Genomic DNA, 25,925 nt, shown 5'->3' on the forward strand with positions numbered 1-25,925 from the left:
ACTGTACAACAACTGGCTATTGCATTTCGGTTTTATGCTACTGGTTCATTCCAAGTGAGTAGATATTCAAGAAACGGTATCAGAAAATGGCACCTTCTTATTGTAGATTTTACATTACGTTTTTAAATAACAACATTTTATACCAACAAATGATAATATACTTAAGTAACAATAAATAAACTCTCTTAGAGAATAACAGGAGATTTGGAAGAGCTGAAACTCAACTGTTTTTCCAGTGGTTTAGAACATTTCAATTCAAATGGCTAACAAAAGATATCAGTACATAAAGTTTCCAACAGAAGCTGATTCTTTGATAATTCAGCAAAAGTGATTATAAGTTTTCATGGATATCTGATTTTGCTATTTCATACAAACTTCAAACTTTTCTTAGATAAAGAAAATATTTATATTTATCAACCATTATTTAGATTTTACCAAATTCAAAAAATCCCTTTTTTTACCGAAACAAAAAGGGATTTTTTTTTGAATGTTGTTCATGTTTCAGGTGATTCTGGCTATCCTTATAAACAATATTTAATGACACCTTTTTCTAACCCAAAAATGAAAATGAAATCAGATACAATTACAACTTGAGAAGTACACACATGTTGAATGTTGTTGTTGAATATTGTTTTGGTATATCAAAAAAAAACAATACCCTTGTCTTAACATTCCCTTAGGAACAAAACTGCAAAATTCCATAGCTATAATAATATCCTGTTTTGTGCTTCACAACGTTGCCCTTCTACAAAATGATTATTGTGGAGGCAATGAAATACAAAATAGCAATGAAGAATGTGGTGCTAAAGCATTCACTAAAGATATTTTTGCAGAAACAAAGCAAAAGTCAAATTTCAGACTTAATTTTTTTAAAAAAAAATTGTGTCTGATAATGGATAAAGGGTGTAATAACAAAAACATTATTTTCAAATATTTATACTACATATTATTTCAAAAGAATTACATTTTATATTTCAAAATAGTATTATATATGAAAAAAACAATTTCACTAATAAATAAAGTGATAAATTAAAACATTCCAAAAGCAATTTGGATCTGATATTGTTAGAAAATAATAATCCTCACATAGAATAATTCTGTTGTGTTGCTTTTTTAAAACTTTGTGAAAATTTTAACTGTGAAAATTTTCACAAAGTTTTGTTTGTATTGTTGCTTTTTCTGGAGAGAGTTTTTTTTTTATATCATCTATTTCTATTTGTTTTTGCATTAGTTCTTTATCAAGATCATGAATTTCATTATATTGCTTTTTTGTATTTTTTTTTATTAAGAGATTTTTGTTTAACGTTAAACTTTGTTCTTTTTCATGTGTTAATGAGCAAGATGCTATCAATGGTTTTTAAAAGTTTTCTTTTCTGTTTCTATAAGTGGCCCAATAATTTCAGAAGACCTGTCTTCATATGTGATCTCTATTGACTTACATATGTAAATGGTATACTTACATATGTTAATGGTATATATATGTGTAGGTATATATATATATATGTATATATATATATATATATATATATATATATATATATATATATATATATATATATATATATATATATATATACACACACACATAGTATTATGTAGTATTAGTATTGAGAAAACTAATTTTGTTTAAAGTAATTTTCTCAGTATTTTTAAAAAAAAAACCATTATTTTCATTAAAGTATTAGTAAAAAGATAAATAAAAATACATTGTAGTATAGTATCATCCCCAAAAAGCGTCAAAATAAGATTCTGCATTTTCTAGAACATTTCCATGTATTTTAATTCAAATGGAATCTGTTAAAATGGAGAAATCAAGAGAAATTGTCTTGATCACTTAAGTGGTACATATGACCAACCGTTGTTTACCTACAACTTAGGATTTGGAACTGAAAGTGCCAAGATGAATTTGTTTTTCTGATGAAAAATACATAGCAAGAACTTTTTTTTTTTTACTGTTATTAACTTTTTATTTAATCGTATACTATACAAATATCATTACACGGAATTTGTTTCAGTAAAAGGTTTTTCCCGTAAAAAAAATCCATTACCGCTATTGGTTGCGAAGTGCATTTTCCGATAAACGCCCTAAATTCAACGCCTCGACTATTTTTCAAGTTCGACTTTCTCAAGCACGAGCTTGAAATTTTCAAGTCTCGTTTACGCATTCGCTCAAGTCAATTTTTCAAGTCTGACTTGACAAAGTCGAACTTGAGATTTCAAGTCGAACTTGACTCAAGTTCGGTTCTTGCATTCCACCCTTAGGGTGGAATGCAAGAACCGAACTTCAAATTTGAAGTCGAACTTCAAACCTTAAGTGCGACTTGAGCGAATGCACAAAGCGAACTTCAACTCAAGTCAGACTTGAAAACCGCTAAAAATAGACCGTTTTCAAGTCTGACTTCAAACCAGACTTGAGAGAGCAAAAATTCCTTCCGAATGCAAGAACCCGACTTGAAATTTCAAGTTAGACTTCAAATCTCAAGTCTGACTTGAACGGAATGCAAGAAGCGAACTTGAACTGAAGTCAGACTTGAAAAACGAGAATATTTGAATTTTCAAGTCATTTTTTCAAGTCTGCTCCAGACCAATCTTGAAACCAAACTTGAAAAAAAAAAAAAACCGCCATTATCATTTTGCTGATGCGTAACAAAACTTTACTATTACTATATAACTTATTACAACCTTTGCAAGTAAGAAAATGAGTTTTTAACAAGCAAAAGTAGTTACTTGGGCATATTCACCTAATTAATTTAGAAGGTTACATTGTGAAAGTATATTTTTAAATGAATTCATTACAGAAAACTGAATATTAACATTGCGAAAACGTGTGTCTTTTAAAACATCCTGTAACTCGTATGTAATGATTCAACATGTCATATTTTGATGCCATTAGAAATGTTTATTAGCTTTTTGAAATGTCGAACATCCTAGCATTATAAAAGGCTGTTGATTAAGGCACATTTTTGTGATACAGTATAAAAGTAAATTCCATTTAGTAATAAATAGTTGCAGTTATACAAAGAGGTGATACGTGTAAAAGGAGTAAAAGAGAGTTCATGAGAAGTAGTTACAATTACATGAAGTATTAAAAAAACTTTTTTTTAAATGTTCAAAAATGAATCGGTATGAGCTGAATTTTAGAAGAAGAAGAAGAAAAAATAAGCCAAGTCACATACCAAGGTTTATTATTGACAGAGCTAATCCTTTAGAAGTTTACCACGGTATAGAATTTAAAAGGTGCTACAGATTTTCCAAAAAAAACTTTTTAATATTAGCTAATGACATTGTTAACAACAATGTTAACAATCGAGGGTGCCCTCTTTCAACTGTACAACAACTGGCTATTGCATTTCGGTTTTATGCTACTGGTTCATTCCAAGTGAGTAGATATTCAAGAAACAGTATCAGAAAATGGCACCTTCTTATTGTAGATTTTACATTACGTTTTTAAATAACAACATTTTATACCAACAAATGATTATAACAATAAATAAACTCTTTTAGAGAATAATAGGAGATTTGGAAGAGCTGAAACTCAACTGTTTGTCCAGTGGTTTAGAACATTTCAATTCGAATGGCTAACAAAAGATATCAGTACATAAAGTTTCCAACAGAAGCTGATTTTTTGATAATTTAGCAAAAGTGCTTATAAGTTTTCATGGATATCTGATTTTGCTATTTCATACAAACTTCAAACTTTTCTTAGATAAAGAAAATATTTATATTTATCAACCATTATTTAGATTTTACCAAATTCAAGGATTCCCAGGATGTATAGAAGCAATTAATGAACACATATTCCTATAATAATTCCTTGTGGAGAAAGCGCAGAAATTTATCGAAACAAAAAGGGATTTTTTTTTTGAATTGCCAGGTCATTGCAGGTGCTTCATATGAAATTTTATCTGCTTGTGTTCAATGGCCTGGAATTGTTCAGGATTCATTTGTTTTTGCTAACTCAGCTATTAAACAAGTTTTAGAAGCTTGCCAACATGTTCATGTTTCAGGTGATTCTGGCTATCCTTATAAACAATATTTAATGACACCTTTTTCTAACCCAAAAATGAAAATGAAATCAGATACAATTACAACTTGAGAAGTACACACATGTTGAATGTTGTTGTTGAATATTGTTTTGGTATATCAAAAAAAAAACAATACCCTTGTCTTAACATTCCCTTAGGAACAAAACTGCAAAATTCCATAGCTATAATAATATCCTGTTTTGTGCTTCACAACATTGCCCTTCTACAAAATGATTATTGTGGAGGCAATGAAATACAAAATAGCAATGAAGAATGTGGTGCTAAAGCATTCACTAAAGATATTTTTGCAGAAACAAAGCAAAAGTCAAATTTCAGACTTATTTTTTTTAAAAAAAATTTGTGTCTGATAATGGATAAAGGGTGTAATAACAAAAACATTATTTTCAAATATTTATACTACATATTATTTCAAAAGAATTACATTTTGTATTTCAAAATAGTATTATATATGAAAAAAACAATTTCAATAAAAAATAAAGTGATAAATTAAAACATTCCAAAAACAATTTGGATCTGATATTTTTTGAAAATAATAATCCTCACATAGAATAATTCTGTTGTGTTGCTTTTTTAAAACTTTGTGAAAATTTTAACTGTGAAAATTTTCACAAAGTTTTGTTTGTATTGTTGCTTTTTCTGGAGAGAGTTTTTTTTTATATCATCTATTTCTATTTGTTTTTGCATTAGTTCTTTATCAAGATCATGAATTTCATTATATTGCTTTTTTGTATTTTTTTTTATTAAGAGATTTTTGTTTAACGTTAAACTTTGTTCTTTTTCATGTGTTAATGAGCAAGATGCTATCAATGGTTTTTAAAAGTTTTCTTTTCTGTTTCTATAAGTGGCCCAATAATTTCAGAAGACCTGTCTCCATATGTGATCTCTATTGACTTACATATGTAAATGGTATACTTACATATGTTAATGGTATATATATGTGTAGGTATATATATATATATATATATATATATATATATATATATATATATATACACACACACACACACACACACACACACATAGTATTATGTAGTATTAGTATTGAGAAAACTAATTTTGTTTAAAGTAATTTTCTCAGTATTTTTAAAAAAAAAACCATTATTTTCATTAAAGTATTAGTAAATAGATAAATAAAAATACATTGTAGTATAGTATCATCCCCAAAAAGCGTCAAAATAAGATTCTGCATTTTCTAGAACATTTCCATGTATTTTAATTCAAATGGAATCTGTTAAAATGGAGAAATCAAGAGAAATTGTCTTGATCACTTAAGTGGTACATATGACCAACCGTTGTTTACCAACAACTTAGGATTTGGAACTGAAAGTGCCAAGATGAATTTGTTTTTCTGATGAAAAATACATAGCACGAACTTTTTTTTTTTTACTGTTATTAACTTTTTATTTAATCGTATACTATACAAATATCATTACACGGAATTTGTTTCAGTAAAAGGTTTTTCCCGTAAAAAAAATCCATTACCGCTATTGGTTGCGAAGTGCATTTTCCGATAAACGCCCTAAATTCAACGCCTCGACTATTTTTCAAGTTCGACTTTCTCAAGCACGAACTTGAAATTTTCAAGTCTCGTTTACGCATTCGCTCAAGTCAATTTTTCAAGTCTGACTTGACAAAGTCGAACTTGAGATTTCAAGTCGAACTTGACTCAAGTTCGGTTCTTGCATTCCACCCTTAATTCCCGTAAGCCTTAAATTATTTTTTTCGGCTTATCGCTTTAAATACACAGTAGGGTAAAAATCTTTCAAAAAACACAAAAAAACACAAATCTGCACCCTACATCACCAAACTTTCTGAAATTTGGCACAAATGTTTAGACACATAACTTAGGAAAGACTGTAAATTTTTTTTATAAAATTCTTATCCGTTTAGGATTTACAGCAACTTGAAGTTTGTTTGATTTTGACTGAAAAATGAGGGGGGGAAAAGTGCCGGAAATGTGTCCTTTTACTATTACCCTTATAAGGTGCTTGTAGTAATTTTGCAAAGTTTAAATTTGGTACCAAAGGAGTTTGAATCCTGTTTAATCTGAAAATTATAGATTTGTATCTCTCAAAACAACAAAATATAGGTACTCATTTTTATTTTTGACAAAGAAAAATTAGAGTACTTTTTCTTTGTCAAAAATAAAAATGAGTACCATTTTATTCCGTTTCAGACAAAGATCTTCCAGAATCTGCAAAAAAAAAGGGAGGTGCGAAACCAGACAAGCGCCAAATATAGTTTATTTCAAGATCTACAAAACGCACCATCTAATTATAATAAAAAAGAGCATTGACAACTATAACTCTAGAAAAAATCTGACTGATAGAAAAAACTTTTGGTTTTAATTTTCTTAAAGATTAGACACATATCTACTTTACGAACCAATTTTGTTTTGGCCTTACGTTTACTTGAGGAGTTGTTAAGGTTTGATATGAACACAAAATTTTTTGATATTTTAAAAATCAGGCAATCTATCCCAATTTTCTACAAATTAATCAAATTAGAAATTAATAGTTTAGTGACTTAATTATTTTTATTAATCTTTTAGAACAAAATAATAAGGTATAAAAAAACCTTTTGAAAAATGAATACTCAATTTAAATGATTTTATATATGCTTTTCATTCACATTATTTAAATTGTACAAAAAATAAAAGATTAAAAAAAAGTATGGCTAGGACATATCAGACTCAACAAACTTGAAACTAGTTTAAATATAAAAAATCTCTATTTCCTAAGGAGAACAATTTTTTTCAAGTCGTCTTTGGCTAAATCCACCACTTTTGCTCATAGGAAACACAGGCATAATCACCTGGTACTAAGTATACAGTTACAGGGATGTTTCCAAAATCATGAATGAAAGCAAAATCTTCATCAACACTGCATAGCTTTGCACCTATCTAGAAAAAAAAACAAAACATTTATTCCGTTTTACTTATTTTGTCAAACATGTTTTTTTAAAGGCATTAAAAAAAAATTGTAAGTCCAAAATAAAACAAAAATACTTTTGAGGATGATTCCACACAAATAAAAAATCTATTCGAGTTTATCAATAAAAAATTATGCATATTTTTCAAAGATGATAAAAGGTATATTAAATACATATATTTTAACCTTTTGATGGCCAAGTGGTACAAACTGATGGAAACTACGTGTTCCAGGTATGGTATTTGCAGTATCCAATCATTCCTTAAGAGTGTTTCTCACCAAAGTTAAATCTTCTGATGATATATAAATGAAATGTACACCTTCAACGTTTTCATTGCAATATTTGAGCATTGCATGTGGAGATAAATATGATTACCCATATCTCTTTGCAAGCTTGCTAGTGTTGCTAAACGTTTGACTGTACCATCTATCCCATCACAAGGCTGCTTACCGTGACTAGTTGCAAAAAAGTTCCATTTAGCAGAAAGACCAAAATCTTCAAGATGGAAACAAAGATTCAAAATATTTTTACATTTCTTGTATTGACCTGCACACCCATCCGAAAAGTTTTCAATATTTTTTATTTGAGGTAGATTTGTTTTAATATCATTGCTGACAACATCAATGATTTTGTAAACCATGTTCACACCATGTATCATATCATCTGAAATAATACAAAAAGATTTGTGATTGAGAAAACCTTCTTTTTTGAAATAGATAATCACAGGATGTAGTGTACATTGTAAATTTGTCCAATGAAAGCTTTGTACTTCATCCTGAACTACAAATTTATAGTTTTCTGAAAAATCACCCAGAAATAATGATGTTAACTCATTCATATCTTCCTTTCTTGATCTCAGGTATGATGCTTGATTCTTAGGTAAATATGAGTGTGGTGCAAGTTTAGTCAGTTTTTTACATACTAAGTCAATGTATTCAGACACTGGCTCTTTATTATGTGTTAAGTTTGACCTATCTGTTGTTGTCAACTGATCAAATTCTACTTCATCGTCATCTTCAAACTCTCCAATTAAATTATAAAGTTTTTCAACCAATGCATTCATAACTATGAATGCATTGGTTGAAAATGCCCAGTTTGTGAAAGATGCCCAGCAACTGCTGGGCATCTTTCACATTTACGCATCATACAGTCTTTATTAGTCATGTCACATACAATATAAGGTAACAGTTCTTTATATGTCACACCAAGAGGATGTAAAAGCAGTTTTAAATTCTGATGAATAGCACAGACACATACTGAATGTGTTCCTGAAGCACCAGCAGTAATACACCATTTTTGTTGCAATGTGCAAAACCTTGAAAACTAGGGGTGGGAGTTAAGAATAGTTTTAGTCTAATTAAAATTAGTCGACTAACTTTTTAGTCTAACTAAAATTAGTCGACTAACTGTTTAGCGTAACTAAATTTAGTCGACTAACTTTTTAGTCTAACTAAAACTAGTCGATAAAAACAAGATTTAGTACTAAAAACTGAATAACCTATACCATCAAATTTTCACACACAATGGTACATTATTGTGGCGGTTGAATATCTCAATTATGGTTCATAGGGGCCAGTCAAATCAAATTCGTAACGTATTAAATCAAATTTGATTATTAGAATTTTGTCCCAGCTCTGAAACAACTACTAATGCGGTTGTTGCAACTGTTTATAAACACCCAATCTAAAAAAGGCACCCTTTAGACGTTTAATTAATATTCCGGAGTTTAATTGAACGTCTAACTCTGGGTTGGGAAAGCAAACTTGTTGGGGTATTTTTGTTCTCACGATCTAACCACCGCGATTTTTTTGAGAAACATTTTCATTTGACTTAACAACATTCTTGAGTTCGCACAATGCCTAAAAGTGTCATATCTGAAACATCAAAAAATCCTGCACACGCCGCTGCACAGTGGAGTATTTCACTTGAAAAGTTGAACAAAATTATTTTATGTTTATTATCTATGTAATATGTAGTAAAAAGAAGTTTAGGGTCGTTATATTGTATTAAAAACGATTGGTCACACATGAAATGTAAAAAATTTATATTTTAAAACAAAAAATACATATTTTTATACATCTTACATACTTTACAAATATCTACAACTTTACAACTATTTAACATAATGACAAATAACTAAATTTATAATACTAAAAAGGATAATCACACTTGAAAGATGCATCTAAACCTATACTGGGTTTCTCAATCACTGAACTTAATCCTTAGGTTATACCTGTTGTTAATTATTATTTTTCGTTAAATCCTATGGCTAATCCGCAACAAGGGGCTAATGATTTGACAACCAAACGTTTGAAATTAACAATCTAAATTTATTATAGCCCTACATTTAATCCAAAATAAAATAAAATATTTTTGTACATGTCAATGCAATCATTTTCAATCAGAATCAATATCTGATATGTCGTCAATCGTCATCGCTTGTGAGTCTTCTAATGTTTCCGGCATCAAGAGTCCTATTGTCTCACTGGAGAACGGTTTTCTTTTTGTCTGGGGCCTTTTTCTCATACTGCTTAGCAAAGGATCCGAAGTTAGCAGAAGTCTGTTTAAAATATCTCTATTACAGTTTTCTCGCGAAGACTTCCTCGCATAATTCTGTCGATAAAGATGGAAATGTTTGTTTCTGGCTTCGGCTGCTTCTTCTGATAGCTGGCCAATAGGCAGTATAGCCTGTTCAATTATTGTGGTGCCATGTCTTAAAACTTTATGCATAGTTGGCGTCATTGGGTGCCATGCATATAAATCAACATAAAGTTTAGCCGTCTCATTTGCAAAATTTTCAAATTTTTTTACATTAATTTGATGCCCACTCGAAATTGCTTCCAAAATGACATTACATTTTTTTATAAGAGTTATATCAACCCCTGTGATGCGGGAAACGGTTAAGGGATCGGAGAAAAATCTTCTTGATGTATTCCCATCATTACTGTTCCCAAATCCAGCCTTAGGAATATCAACCAACAGCCCTAATTCATTTTTAAAGGCATTTTGAATTTTTTGTTTTGTTTCCGCTACTATTTTTTTATCTTCTTCTGTTCTTGCTTGCCATTTTTTTATTGGTATTTTATACGACATATGCAGCAAGGATTCAAAAAATCTGGTTCTTGCGTGCAGTATTGATAGCCCAGATTTCAGTGTTTCACGGCTTTCTGTCGTTTTGTTATTCAAGTCATTAAAATCTTTTGAAGTTTGCCCACATATATAGCATCTCATTCTTGATGTTGTATTTGTTGCAGCATTGCAAACTTTTCCATCAATCATAGTAAAAAGAAATACATGCTTTATTTGCAAATTACCACCAAAAGCGTTTATTATTTCACTTTTTCTCAAGCCTTTTATTTGGTTCTCTATGTATTCGATTTCATCATTCGTTATGTCTTTGCTCTCCCGAATAAAACGGATTCTTATTGGTTGGCAATACCTTGTAGATGATGGTGCTGGGTTTTGCCAAAGCACCTTCTTTTGGTTACCAATATGGCATATGAGCCGTAGGGGCACAAAAGAACTTTGAAATATGTTAGCGTCGCTATCATCGCTGTTTTGAAATTTTTGTTTAAACGTTTGTTGTTGCGAGCCATCACAACCCCATTTCGAAATCAATTCTAAATTATTTCTTTCTTTTTCATTTAAATTTTCAATAATTTCATTCATATAACAACATAATCGCCTAGACGTGTGATCCAGAAGATCTTGTAATTTAATTTCTGAACAAGTTTCTGTAACTGTTATCGATTCTTCTGGTGGATAACATTCTTTTTTGGCTTTTTTTATAAGTGAATAACATGAATAGATATTCTTGTTGGCTGCATGAATAATTTCATATTGTTTTTTAGTCATATCAGCTTTCACAAAAATTGACAACGCTTCTGATGGTGTGTGCTTTTTAATGATATCTTCAGTAGTTGTGTCACTTTTTCTATATTGTTTGGCTTTTGTTGGTGTAAATAAAATTTCCTTTATAACGTTAGACGCGTCACTGTTCCCTGCAGCACGTTGACTCATTTGAGCAGCATACATCAACTGCTCACAAGGTATATGTTCCCTTAAAACCCTTGTTTTTCGCATTCTCGTTGGTGAACTCAATTCACAAAATTCTTTTGACGGTCGGCCGGGTTTTGCTACCGACCAAGTTGGTAGAGCTATGGTGGTATTTGAGCCATTGTTTGTTATTTTTTAAAAAAACGCTCTCTTATACGGCTAGCGTTTTCCCATTTTTGTTTAAATTGGAACTTAAAAGGTGAAAAAATGGTTTTTAGTGCACTTTCTTAATTTGCAGGGCATTTAGTTATGTTTCTAAGGTGTTTTTGGTAAAAACACGAATTTGTCGTCAATTTTTTCCTCGGAACTTTGCTCCAAGACTTCATAAAGTGATTGTCTAGTCATCTTTATTGTGATAGCTTGAGATTCTACAATAAAAATATGAGTTAAATTAAATAAATGTTTTAATCACAAAAAAATGTATTTGCCTTATTGACTAAAAAAATTAAAAAAATATTAGGGAGCGTACATGTGCAACTTTTTTTTTTTAAAATGGTAAATAGAATATCTAAGGTTTACGTGAAGCACAAGCTCGTAGCTTAATAAGGCTTAATTGATACTCAAAAACACTTTTTAATATCGTGTATATAAAAAAACGTTAAATTTTTTACATCAAATATAATTGATGAAAAATGTGACAGTAACATATAAAATAGAGAAAATAAATATACCAAAAAATTGAGCTTACCTTCTTTTTCAATATCCATTATGATTTTTAAAATTTGTCATTAACCACAAACTCAAAAAACGATTTGTAATAATGCTCGTCAACAGGAACGTTGAAAAACAATTGAATTCATTACCACAATTACTCGACTTTTAAAGCTGCCCCAATAAGGTGGGAGGGAGATGGGTAACCGAAATGACCATTTAGGAATGTAACCTTTATTAAGCTTTACCAATGCACCAATAAAAACAGATTTTGACAAAATTTTGAAAATTGACTTTTGATCAACTTTTTCGTATAAATACTCCACTGTGCGCTGGTAAAGCTATAATACGAAAAAAAAAATTTCGCAAGAATGACAAGCGAAAAGAAACTTGCTAATCGACTCATTTCGAAAGAAGATTTTCGGAACCTACAGGAAGGACTCAGTTAAAAGAAAATATCAGTTAAATTTTCATAAAAACTTGCATGCGCGATAATTGACACTTATGAGTAATGAGCATTTAATTACTTAGTTCATTGAACGGATTTATTTAATGGAACATTTCAATCTTGTTTTTATGACGACGAATTTCAAAAGTTTTCTTCCGTAAGTGACCTTTCGTCAAGTAGATTTATCGAAAATTTTCCTTTCGAAATAAATTTTTTGATCATTATTTGAAAAAACAAACTAGTAAAATTTTAATGTTGTATACTGAAAATAAAATTTCATTACAAACAGTTTGATATATACAGATATTTTATTTTCACATTTCTTGCAGTTAGGCGAATAAACTTCCTTCATAGATTTCGAAACGTAGTTATCAAAAGCGCTCATTTCTCAAGTGCTATTTCCGAAAGCGAAACTTTTGGAAATTTTGGAATAGTGAACAATAAAGGGTTAATTTGTAACAAACATAACCTAAAAACGCCAACCAATTTAAGCGCAATTCCGTACTTGTTTGTCCGTACGTTGAAAAAATGAGAAACTGATAAAGCTTTAATTATGAATGTAATGATAGTGTTGCATATGTAAGCTTTCACATTAAATGACAAGTTTGTTGAGAAAAATGATGGAAGTTTGTGTTAATAAGTTGGCACTTCTTATCGCTGATATGAAATTAAATATTTAGAGACTAAGTATATTCGCTAGTACACATGGCCGGGGGGGGGGGAGGTGGTAAGTTGAAAACTGCCGTAAGAATATTTGCCGATTAAAAATTATACCTGCTGAGTATAAAAATATATAACTCGATTGCTGAGATTTGCTAACTAATTATAATAACATCTAAATTTGCCGAATGATCAAACTAAATATCGGTAATAGATAGTGAGTGTCATACCCCCAACACCACCATCCCTTCTCGCTGGCTCCAATACTATATATCACTAATGTGAAATTGATAATTTATAGGCAATGTATAATATGATCCAATTTTATGGATGTTACTTATCTGGGATAACTTTTCCTATGTTGCAATTTTCAGCCTTTGAAATAGGGTTGTTAACCAAAAGATTTCAAACATTTCTGGAAAATTTTTCAAAAGGGTATATACAATTACAGGGTGTATACTTAATTTTTGACCCCCTATATCTCGGTTTAAGAATACGGTATTTCAACACATACCATTTTATTACTGTCATATCAATTTAATTAGACAAAGAATATACGAAGAATATATGAAGAAAAAATGTGTTATTAATTGGCAAACTAAGATCACATATTAAGGAGTAATAAGGACAATTTACTTAAAAATCGTGCTAAAACTATAGTCATAATGCCAAAGGCCGTGGAAGACAAGGAGAATGAAAATATCATTTTTATGTATGTTGACAAAATGGCTCCCATAAACATTTTCTGAGGTCATATCCTATCTGAAGTGAGCGTTTTACGTGCAGAAAATATAGTTACACCAAAATACATACTAAAGTATTTTTCGGGCTAAAGTAGCATTTAAGAGAGCAACTCAAAATATTGTGTTTGTAACATGTGGGGGGTCAGAAATTAAGTATACACCCTGTAGTAATTATTTTTATTCTTAACGAATATATAGAAGCATTTAAAATTGTCAAAGTAACTTTCGCAAATAATACTTCTGAATATTAGACTTTCGCAAGTTGCTATTTCAAATAATGCTCTTGCCATATGGCAACAAAAACTTTGAATTGATTCTAATTGATTCCTGTTCCTTAAATTATCAATTTAGTGATATTTATACATAAATCCAACTTTATTTTTCTTAATCTAGTCAATGTTGTGATTGTCTTATTGTAGTCAATGTTGTAATATTCATTAAAATAAATTATTTAAATAATTTTTTTAATAGTTTTTTCAATATTCGACCAATAAAGGGTTAAGTAAATTTAAGCAACTTATTTATTATAAAATGCATACCAAATGTTAAACGTATTGATAGAGTTTTTAAAATGCGAAACATTTAATAACATTTTACAGAGAAGCTAATCGTCCGCATTTAAAAATGCAACCTCCGCAATTAAAATCGTTTTTATTAACTGTAGAATAAGATAAACATTCTATTAAATGGCTGCAGTCGCTTTATCAAACAAGAAAATTTCTTATCACTTTTTAATTACTTACAAAATGCAGAATATAATCTATCATTTTTAAGTACGTTTTCACTTTTTGTTAAAAAAAATTAAGAACGATTTATTTTTCCCAAAATAATGTTTGTTATCAAATGTGTCAAAAATTTATTTTTTAGTTGTATTTAAATTCATTTAATTATATTAATTATGGCTGTTTACTAGGCAGCAGCAATTTTTGTCATTAAATTACTTCAAGCTGGATTAGATAATTTATAAGAAAATAAGAGTTTTAGCGTGAAAAGTAAGATCTGAAGTCAACTCGAAGCTATATTATTTAAAAAGTAAGTTTGAAATATCAACTTAAATAAACCGCATTTGAGACGCCATTTTTTGTAGAATTATAAAGAAAAGGTAAGGTTAATGAATTGGTTCATTATGAAGTATAATTTTGGGTGGGTCATAATTAATACATTAAAATGTAAAATACATTTAAAAATGTAAAAAAATTTAAATTTAGATAACATAGAATCGGAAAGACTTGCAACGTTCATATTTTGCACTTAATTTTATAGTCTAATTAAGCAATTGGATTTTTAAGGAAAAATTAAAAATCAGATGATACTTTGCAAAAAATTTAAACATGTTGCAACCTTATTAGATTGTTTTTAAAACAAAACAGTTCTGTAATATCAAGACGACTGCTTCATGAGCTTTTACAATTTATATATCGTTTTTAAATTCATTGTGCACAATGAACCATATATAGTCATCGAACTACATATTCGTTGTGCACAATGAATTACACAATAACGCAACTACAAGTTCAAGTTCTAAATTTAAGAGTTTTTATTCAAAAACAATAAAATAAATTCAAAAATAATTATTACAACAAGATACTTCCGTATTACTTTGATTAAATTGCACTAATTTTAAACCAAATTAAAAAATTCCAAATTTTCGTACAAAAACATCAACATTTGAAAACATTCAGCCAGGCCCGCCGTGAGCCTTTGCGGCGCCCAGGGTCAAAATTTCCCAAGCGCCCTACTGAAAGTGAAAGCTGATCTAATGATCCATAATTCAATACATATAATAAGCCATTTGATAACAAATCAAAGAGGATAAAAGAATATAGAATTTTTTAATTTTAATTAATGAACATTTGAACAGTTTATTTCTAGATAATTGCAATGGTCTTTTGACTTGGTTATACACTCATACATAAAATGATAAAGTCGACACTAGAACATGGTAGAAACAGACCAAAGACAATCATTAACACTATTGGATGTTAAGAGCAAAAATTTGTCTAGAATGCAACAGCTATTGTTGTTTCAACTTCAGAGGAAATTGATCTTTCGAGCTTTACTCATGGCGAATTTGGAAATCACTTCACCGTAGCACAACTTTTTGGCAAGATCATGCTCAATGGAAATAACCAGAAGATTCGTGAGTCGTTCTTGGCTCATTGTAGACCTTAAAGCTGTCTTAACTAGAGCAAGCTTACTAAAAGATCTCTCGCCTTCCGCAACAGAAACAGGGATGGTGTTGAAGATGCGCAGCAAAATGCAGACTGATTCGAAGAGCGGCTGAAGACCTTTCTGGTATATTCCATTCAATAACGTCATGGAAGTGAGAGATTCTTTTGGACCAAAAAGATTGGATCGCTTCAGAGCATCGAGGTGGCGGACCTCTTCAATAAGTTTCTCTTCCTCAACATCGGTCGCGTAGATTTGTGCCAAGACCTTGCATTTCTCCTCCAATTGGATAGGTGCTTCAACACTTTCTTCTGATTCTTCTTCATTTGACATAACAAGAGATTTCATTGACCACAAGAACAAAAACACATTCGTCGTCTTCTCAGCAACTTGGAATCTATCGCTGACCTGCTGAATAAGAGTATCAAGAGCGGTATTGAATACGCTCACCTCAAACTCTTTTGCTTCGTCTTCATGGAAATGAGCGGTGTTCCTCACCTCTTCGTGAAAGGTCTTCCTTTTTTTCGTCCTCTTCTTCACAAATTCTGATTGAAAACCAAAAGAAGCAAGACCAGATGCTATTAAACGTGCCTCATTAAGGATGCTGGTCCAAGATGATCTCAGTCGATTTAGATCTTCAATAAGAGTCTTAATGAGTTTCATCTCGTCGTCCAAGGAGATACTTTCTGATTGGAGTGCAAGGCTCACGTAGTTGATTGATTGAAGAGTTTTATACCAAAAGGTTGTCATTACGATGAACTCGAATGAATGAACCCACTTCTCCAGAGATTTTACTTCATTCAATTGATCAGCTGTTAGATCAAAATCGCGGAGCTTTTTCAAAGATTCGAGGATTTCCCTGGATCGCTTGACTAACGGCTTCACGGCCTCGATTCGCGCACTCCATCTGGTTTGCGACGTTTGATGAAGGGACAAACCAGTGGTTTCAATCAAGACTTTCCACCGACTAGGGCTTCCACTGAAAAGATTGTAAAGTGACTGGACTCGGCCAAAGTAGTTCTTGACTTCAACCGAAGATTCAGCAGAATGAACACCAGCAAGGTTGAGACTATGAGCGCTGCATGGCATATAGAGAGCTTGAGGATTTTTTTTGCAGTATAATCGCCTGTACTCCTTTGTATATACCGGACATGTTCGCTCCATTGTCATATCCTTGACCTCTGCAGTTTTTGAGATCGATTCCATTTTGTTCTAAGACGTCCATAATAAGCTTGGCAATGTCAGCACCTATCTTTTTTTCAAGATTCTCGACCCTCAGAAAGCGCTCCTTCACGGTCCATCTTTTGTCAGTACCAAAGTATACAAAGCGGAGAACAAAGGTGATTTGCTCGGTGTGAGAGACGTCCGGAGTCCCGTCCACAAGAATGGAATAGTAGATGGCCATATGAGCTTCGTTGATGATGGCACCGTGAACGATTCCTCCGCACTCTTTGATGAATTCATTTTGAGTGTTCCAGCCCAAGTAATGGGCATTCATTTTGTTACCTTCTTGTTGGCAGCGGGAAACTTCTTCTAAGTGTAGTTGGAGAGTCTTGTTGTGCTTGGCCAAGAGCTCTAGGGTAGCTAGAAAGTTGCCATTGTCGTCTTCTCCAATCATTTTTGATGAACCTAAAAATTATAATAATAAGACAGATTTATTTAAAACAATAAAGAAGCATTTGTTTTATTTTATGATGATTCTATGATGATTTTATATTATGATTTATGAATATTATAACATATTTATTTAAAAGAATAAAGAAGGATTTGTTTTATTTAATGATTTCCAAAATATCTAGTTAATTTTATAAATATAAGCTAAATAGATTTAAAGATAGTCGGTATCACAATAGAATAATTGTAAATAGATTTACCTCTGAAACTAAGGTTTCGTGACGCTAAAAAAAGATTAACATCTAAGATGCATTGTAGAATTTCACGCCACCTGGCTGCTTCATTTCTTATCGAGTTTTCAAGAGCTGCATCTATTCCACTTTGATTTTCTAAGCTTTCTAGCGCCGTTTTCCATTCTATGTAAAAGTTTCGATGCCGGGCGTTATTCTGGTGACTTTTGACTTTCTCAGGTAGCTTGTGCCAGTTGCAGCTTACTCCATCATTCCATCTTAGAAGGTGCGACTGGTGTCCGATCCCAAAAGATTGTTTGCTTCCAAACAGAGAACACGGAAAGCAAATAAATGATTTCTTAGATACACTCCAGACCAGCCAATCTCGGCATGTCTTCTCCCCGTTGAGAGAAGTTTCGTAGAAAATTGATTCAGGAACCTTCTTCTTATTAGAATCTTTCGGGAAAGCTGAAGGATTTTGAGGAAGCCCCTGTAGAAGCACAGAATCTCTTTCCACTTTGGAAAGATACGCTGCCCACAAAGCAGGATCATTGGAAGGAATGGTAGCGATGGGTTCTTCTGTTGGCAACACCTGAGAATAAATTTTAAAAAATCTTATTTTATTAGCTTAAAAGTTTATTAACATTATTTCTTTTAAAGAGGTAGAACTTACCAAAATATTCTCTTCATTCACAGCTACCATTCCGATTTTTGATAGGGGTTCTCCCGAGCTTTCAGAAATGTCAGTGACATCGTTTTCAGTTCCAACCTATAAAAATAAGTTAAAAATTTATATAACATTGAATTAATCAAATGGGAAAATATCCTTTCACGGGGAAAACTATTTACTACTTGAATCGATTGACTTGGCAGGAAAGAGTTTGAAGCAGTAGGACTTTCATCTTCTTCTTTTTTTGTAACTGTAATACCACAGTCTTGAAGAGTGCGTTTGTTCTTTTCCTCATTCGCAGTTCTTTGAGCAGCATTCTTTCTTACTTGACAGCCAGAATCTTTCTTTTTAAAACCAGACATGTTTTAATTCTTTTTGAAACAGCATCCGCTCATAAGCAAAGAACTGTTTGAATTTCTTCTTGATTGGGTCTATCAGACTATCACATCGATATCACGTGTTTCAAAATTGTTTCAAATTTGAGAGATTTTAAAAATTAGAGAAATAAATTTAATAAAATTGTTTTAATATTTTATATCAATATCAAACTACTTGGATTTAATCTAATCTCTTTTTTTAATAAAGTAAAAAATCTCCCTTTTTAATTGAATGAAAATCTCCGTGCACTAAAGTTATTTTAAACATTTACTTCAGCGGGTTGTTACATTAATCATTAGTATTCACTTTATTTGCGAGTTTCCGCTATATAAAAAGAATAGCTTTATTTAAAACTAACGTTTTGAAAGTTTCAAAACATTAGTTTTAAATACAATAAAAAAATTAATTAATGCTTTAAAACTAAGAAATTAGCATTACTTTCAAATTGAAAGTAATGCTAATTTCTTAGTTTTAAAGCATTAATTAATTTTTTTATTTAAAAAGTCCAATTATGAAGCACTTCATTACAAAGTTGAAAATTTAAACTAAAAAAAATTGACCGGCCAAAAAAAGCAATTGACCGTCTATTATATGTTTTAGCTGGTCAAATTGACCGGCTGCTTTTGCTTTCTTATTTTCCACGCTGCTTCCCAGTACTTCATCTTTTTTTTAAATAAACATGAAAAAAAAAATTATTTATATTCGGCTTCGTGCGCCACTGTCGACCTGGCGCCCGGGATAAAACAACCCAGTAGACCCCCCCCCCCTCACGGCGGCCCTGCATTCAGTCGTCATCCTGTTTCGCTTAGCATACAAATTGTTTAATGCGTCAGAAAAAAGGCGCTCACTTGGTGCACTGGTAGCAGGTGTACATAAAATCATCGTTGAAATGCAATACAATATTGGAAAAGCATATTGATTTTGATGCCAAAACTCTAAAACATTTTGTTCATGCACTGACAATTTTATATATTCACTGATTTCTTTTTTAAATCTAAGGTTACATTTTTGTCACTATCACTTCCGGAATCATCTTCTTCATCCTCAAATGACAACTTAAATTTTTTTGATTCCATTGTCAGCTTTTTAATTGGAATTATTTCACCAACTCTTTTTGCGAGATAAAAATCTGACAAAAATTCTTTCACGCTTTTTAAATATTTCTTTTTTTCGTACTTTTCAAAGAATTGAAAACTTTTATAATTTGGATCCAAAAAAGTGGCACACAATAAAAAGGAATTATTCTCTAATTCATATGAATCTTTGTAAGTTTGTAAAGATTCTAATAAATGTGTTTTCAATATTACAATTAAAGGAGGAGTTTCACTTTTATTTTTATTTAGCTGCTTCTCAAGGTACTTTATACTTGGAATAGTTAAAGAACACGTTGCATACCTATCGCCAGATAGTAAAACGCTTACTTGATGAAAGCTTAATAAAGCATTTACTGTTTCTATTAAGTTTACAATTTCATCTTCATCGAGTAAATATTTTCTCATATCTTTGTATTGTTGTTTCGAATTAAAGATATCTTTTACGTAGGAGTGAAGCTTAAGCATTCGCTCTGCCATGAGAAACGTAGAGTGCCAACGAGTTTTCACATCTTGAATCAAATGAAGTATGTGATTTCTTTCGATACCTTGTCGCATTTGACTTTCTTCTAATAAATCATTAAGTTGAGAAGAATGATTGAAAGATGTAACAATTTTCCTGCACTTAGTTAATGTTCTTGCAATGAAAAAGAATTTAGACGAATTATCTTTTTCACCTTCTTCAACTAAAACTATGACATTTTTAACAACTAATTGCAAAACATGTCCCATGCATCTTATTGATTGAATGCTTAAACAAACTTTTAAAGAATTTAGACAGTTGCGTACGTTACTGGCGTTGTCTGATACTACACTCATTATTTTATCATCCACTTTAAATTTTTCTACGATTTTCAGCAAAGCCTCTTTTAAATTTTCTGCATCATGGCGGCCATTAATGTATGCAAAGCCCAAACAAAAACTGATGAAATTTGTTTTGTCAGAAATGAAATGTGCAGTTGCAGATATGTAACTATAGTTTTGACAGGACGTCCATCCGTCGGATTATACTTTGGATTTAAACACAAAACAAATTCTTTAAATGCATTACTTTCTACCAACATAAATGGAAGACAACAAGCAATAATGAAAATTAAAAGAGCTCTATCAATCTTATCGCTAATTTCTTTTGACAAGCCACTTGTAGTTCGTTTTTTTTTCGGCGTTATTATTTCGTGATCATGTTCAAGATGGTAATCTAGTATACTCTTTGATGTTTTACATGAGTACTTTTTAGGTCTGTTATTATTAAATTGATTGCATATCCATTTTGATGTTTCCTCCTCGATTGAGTAATATTCGTATGTAGTTTTAGCTGCTTCTTCAATGGACTGAGTATCAACTTCAATTTCTGTTTGACCGGATGAAAAACTTGAACTTGTTTCGCTATCGTTATGATTTGCAAGGTTTTGTTCATCTACAGTCTTTCTTTTATCCAATCTTTTCTTTAAATCAGATATTGGAGCAGCATATTCAATTGGAGAAAACGTATTATTGTTCGACATAGTTTAAAGATATTTTTGAGAATATAGTATATAGCGGGAAACCATTACTTTGAGGTGTCAGTTAAGACATTCCTTAAATTTTGTTGGGTTGAAAAATTATATGAACGTAATGTTGTAATTAGCGTAAAAAAATTGCATCATTGCGTCGTGCCAGAAGAAGCGTTGTGCGTGCGTCATATTCATTGTATAATTCATTGTACAAAATTCATTGTACACAATGAATTTGAAAAACCTATATAAATTGTAAAAGCTGAGAAAGAGAGAGAGAAATACATAACTGTAATGAAATCATCGTCGTCTTGATTTTACATTTAACATGAATTATGACAAATAAATCAACTTAAAGACATTCATTAAGATTTATTGTTTTTAAGAAATTTAAAATACGTTATATAATTTGTGACAACTAGATAATGAAAATGTTTTATACCCCACATTTTCTTTTATTGAGTTAAATAAAAGTTGGTTTGTTAGTAGAACAACTCCGTCAAAAGCAGCTGATATTATATACCAAAAACATGATAAGTTATTAGCATTTTAATAACTTTAAAAAAAAAACAAAATTGAGAGTTGAACAAGATATATATTCAACCACACAATACAGAAATAATAAAAACTAGCAAAAAGCAACCCGTAATACGAGTTATGGTCGGTCTGTTAATTTATGGTGGCTGTTTTCCACAATTTAAAGTTGCGAAACCATTACTAATACCCTTTTAGAAAAACGCCTTCAAATTTAAAAAATTAAATCATCTGTAAAATTAAAATAAAAAGTATGCGGAGGTAAAATAATTTACCAATTATTTAACATTATTTGAGAAATTTAAAACTGACATAGGTCATATCAGTGTAAGGCAGAACCATTTTCCTCGACATTACTAACTTCAAAACAATACGATTTTAGTTACTGACACAAAATAATAACACTTCATCATGCTTTAAATCGACGAAAAAAGCTAAATTTTTGTTATATTTTTTATAACATGAACTTTAATTAATAAGAGTAATATAAAGCGAACGTAAATTATACATGAATTATTAATTTTTTGGTATCGTCTTGATACATGTTTCTTTAAAAAAAAGGATATTGTCTTTAAAACGTTAAATGCACACAACTAAATTCAAAATAACTGAACATTTGACCATTACTATTTATGGCACTAATCTGACCATTTTTATATATGGCCTCTTTGTTTCAACAGTTTTTAACAAACGGTAATTTGCTACCATTTAATAAAAATACTAAAAATTTAATTCTCTTAAATATTTTGACACTAATAAAGGACCTCCCTTCCCCGTTTTTGCCTTAATGGTGGTAAGGAGAATAGAGCTATTTTTATTAAGAGTAATCAAGTTTTTGATGAAGACCTTTTACCAGAATAATAAAATGTGAAACAATGATTTAAGAATTTAACATATATAAGAATTTTTTCTTTCCTCAAAATTAAGCTAATTAATTAGTTAAACACCTTATAAAATTTAAGTAAATCGATATTTGACAAATGCGCAAAACTACAATATTCATCCCCCGCACTATGCGTCGCGCTGATAGAAAAAAAGGAAATAGCCATATAACTAGAGAACTGTTTAACATTTTGAAGTAATTTTTTCAACAAAGCATCAATTATGAGAAATTGTTTGTTTTTATATATATTTATAAAAAGTCCGGTCTTTTTTAAAACCGGTTTTATTCCGGTTTTTTAGTTGGTTTATCCGGACTAATTCGATTTTTGATTAAAAAGATATAAAACCGATAGTTTTTGATATTTAAAACTGATATATCAGTTTTAAGTCTCTATTTAAGTCTGATATATCAGTTTATCTTTTTTAGGGGTTACAGGCATTTTTAGTCTCCAACTTATATTTTCATGTTAAATAAAAAAGGAAATAACAAGTATTTTATTATAAATAAAAGTAAAATAAATACTCCAGTAGTTCCATTCCCCTCAAATGCAGAATAGAGGTTCTGATGCTAAAATAGGTTTTTAACAATATGTGGCTATGAAAATAGCCGTTTATTAAAAGTTGCTTATCAACTACAGCTGCATGGTTTAATGATGCTTCCTTGATTTCTTTTCTTAATATGAACCATTACTCTTTATCTTCCTAAAATTATTTAACAACACACATTAAAATTTTAAAAAGTTTTGTTATTGTAAAAAATAGTATAGTTTAAGATATAAACTATTTATTATAGAAATTATCTATCATCAAATTCTAATTCTAATAATTATACATTCAAGAAAAAACTTTATTCACTGTAATAAATAGATACAATTGAAATATAATTAAAATTTTTACTCTAAACGTATCTCAGCAATCCTTATGTGGAGCAACATTTAATATTTACAACAAGCCTTCAAGAATTGCACTATGCATCACTAAATAGAAATAGGACTTTAGACACATCTTTGAGGAAAACAAAAATATGGCAAAATTAAGTCAATTTGAGGCCAATTGATGCAACTTTTCCTCAAACATGAAAGTTTGGGATTCTTATGTTTCAACTTTTCTAACAATTAGTATTTTTTTTTTTTTTTTTTTGCAAGCATAAAAAAAACATACTGTTTGATTATGTAAAAAGATCTCAGAAATATCAGATTGGCTACCACCAGCACCTAAAATGTATCATTAATAAAATTAAACGATAACATTAAATATTTAAATTTAAAGATATACATAGCTTTCTCCAATATTAACCTTAAGAACAGTTACCAGCTTAATCTTCTTGCAGTATAGCTTTTATACCTCTTGCATTTTGTTCTTCTTGCAGCATAGGTACGTGTCAGATGTCATAAATAGATAATTAGCTGTATCCCTAGTATTTTCAGCAAAAGAAGTTAAACGTGCATGACCTACTCACGCAGTTTTGTTGGCTTTGTTCCTGGCTTCAATGGCACTCTCAGACAAAGAACCTATTGGATAATTAAAATATTTAATAAAAGAAACACCATGAACTACCATTCTATGCACAGACTGTGACATTGGAATGGCTTTTAAAAACTGATCATTAGAAATGAGACCAAACAGAGGTTCAGATTTCTGCTTGAAAATTTTCACATCCGGTCTTGCGGTTGTACTATTTATATCAATTAGCAGGTCCCTAAATAGTTTCATCATAGTGGTATTCTTCCAGTCACAGATGGATTATTAAAGAATTTTCGTGCAACATTGCCAGTGTTGGATGTACCACTTCCCTTCCTGACAAAAGATACCCTTATTTTTAATTGTATTTTGAATAAGTGCTGGAATTTTTTTTTGTTTTCAATAAATTCTTGGCTGTTTTTTGCTGGAATTTTTCTTCCTTGTTTCACTGCTGGAAGTTTGCAAGCAGTATTGAAAACCCACTCCATGCTGCATATCCACAAATGAAGACTGCAAATTCCAAGTTTCAATATATTCTTGTCTACATCTTTATCTTTATTCCAAATGGTTTCCAAATTAAACTCCTTAGGACTTGCTTGACATACATGACAGCACTGAGATGCTATATTTTTTTTAAGCATTTTTGATACCACAGCATTAAGTGTTTTACCATCATTCATTGTGGTATAAATAGTTGACAAACATGAATTTATAACAAAAGTATTGTCATGAAGTGTAAACTTAATATTCTCTAAAGACAAAATTTCATTTTTTAAATGTTCAAACTTCTCTTGAATAAAACTAGTAGTCTCTTTGGCAAAACAAAACATAAGATGACGAGTTGCATCTGGACTATTTGGATTACAATTTTTCCATAGTATCTTTTTTCCACTTCGAATCTCCAACAGTATAAACACTATACTATACACAGTGGAATCATCCACACCTCTCTTCATAGTTGCTGCATTCTGAAATTCAGATTGGTCACTCTGACCATCACCACCCACTTTGCAAATAACATATATGTTATCATGTTCCTCCTGTGCTAAAAATTTAATAAAATTATCATCATCCTCCAAAAGATACTCAAACACTCTAGAAACTGAATGTTTGATCATATTGAATAGACTACATTTTACTTCAGTTTCTGAATATTTCACCTGCTCTGGATATGTCAATTTTTTGTATTCTTTTAACTTGGTTAAACCTGGAGGAACAAGATGATGATTTTGTGTAACAATTTTTTTAAATTCAGCCCATGTTCTGTCTGTTAGTCTCAAATTGAAAAAAGTATGCAATGATAAATTTGGACCATATAAATTAGAGCTGGGTGCAGTAGAGGGATTAGATGCAAACCTTTTTACAGCATGTTGAAGTTCTTCCAGTTCTTTTCCCTGAAGATTATCAGTTCTTTTACATTTCATCCTACTCGTAAGTTCTAAAAAAGATTTTCTAGGTTTTGGTGCTTCAGGTGTTCCCATTGTTACAGTATTTCTCCTAAAACATGTAGAGAATGTGTGTACAACTTTTAACTTTATATACAGTACTGTGAATATGTTTTAGACCACTTGCATAATTAGACGTATTTACAACTCTTTTCCTATATAATTTTTTTAAAGCGTACTTAAGTTTAATAATATACAAGAAAAGTTGAAAGAGTATATTATTTTGAATAAATAAACAAAATTGATAAGAGAACATGAGGGATTTGTTTGTTTATTTATTAAAGCGATGTGTCATAATAACTACCGACCAAGCGTTCATCTAAATAAGAAATAAAAATAAACTGGTTTATAGTGATTCGGGTTCATACTCCTTCATTTTTTGTTTTTGACATTATAAAGTGCAGTGATAGAATGAATTTAGTA

The 25,925-nt window shown here is 30.6% G+C and overlaps 3 pseudogenes across 2 annotated transcripts; all 3 read right to left on the bottom strand.

Annotated features, from left to right (window-relative positions):
• Positions 1 to 6,816: 6,816 nt before the first annotated feature.
• Positions 6,817 to 8,103, bottom strand: LOC149889769 (uncharacterized; annotated as a pseudogene).
• A 7,125-nt stretch (positions 8,104 to 15,228) lies between these two features.
• LOC149889770 (zinc finger MYM-type protein 1-like) lies at positions 15,229 to 18,580 on the bottom strand (annotated as a pseudogene). Its single transcript, XR_016451859.1, has 4 exons — positions 18,398 to 18,580; positions 18,222 to 18,317; positions 17,579 to 18,140; positions 15,229 to 17,333 (listed from the first exon to the last, which is right to left on the bottom strand). The product of XR_016451859.1 is annotated as a zinc finger MYM-type protein 1-like (transcript).
• Positions 18,581 to 23,261: 4,681 nt separating this feature from the next.
• LOC145188040 (uncharacterized) lies at positions 23,262 to 25,772 on the bottom strand (annotated as a pseudogene). The gene has a single exon (XR_016452013.1). The product of XR_016452013.1 is annotated as an uncharacterized LOC145188040 (transcript).
• Between the last annotated feature and the right edge of the window lie 153 nt (positions 25,773 to 25,925).

Source organism: Hydra viridissima, unplaced genomic scaffold (genome assembly GCF_058129835.1).
Source record: "Hydra viridissima isolate aposymbiotic clone 2 unplaced genomic scaffold, HvirCarnegie_v1 scaffold_4, whole genome shotgun sequence".
In the NCBI taxonomy this organism is placed as follows: Eukaryota; Metazoa; Cnidaria; class Hydrozoa; order Anthoathecata; family Hydridae; genus Hydra; species Hydra viridissima.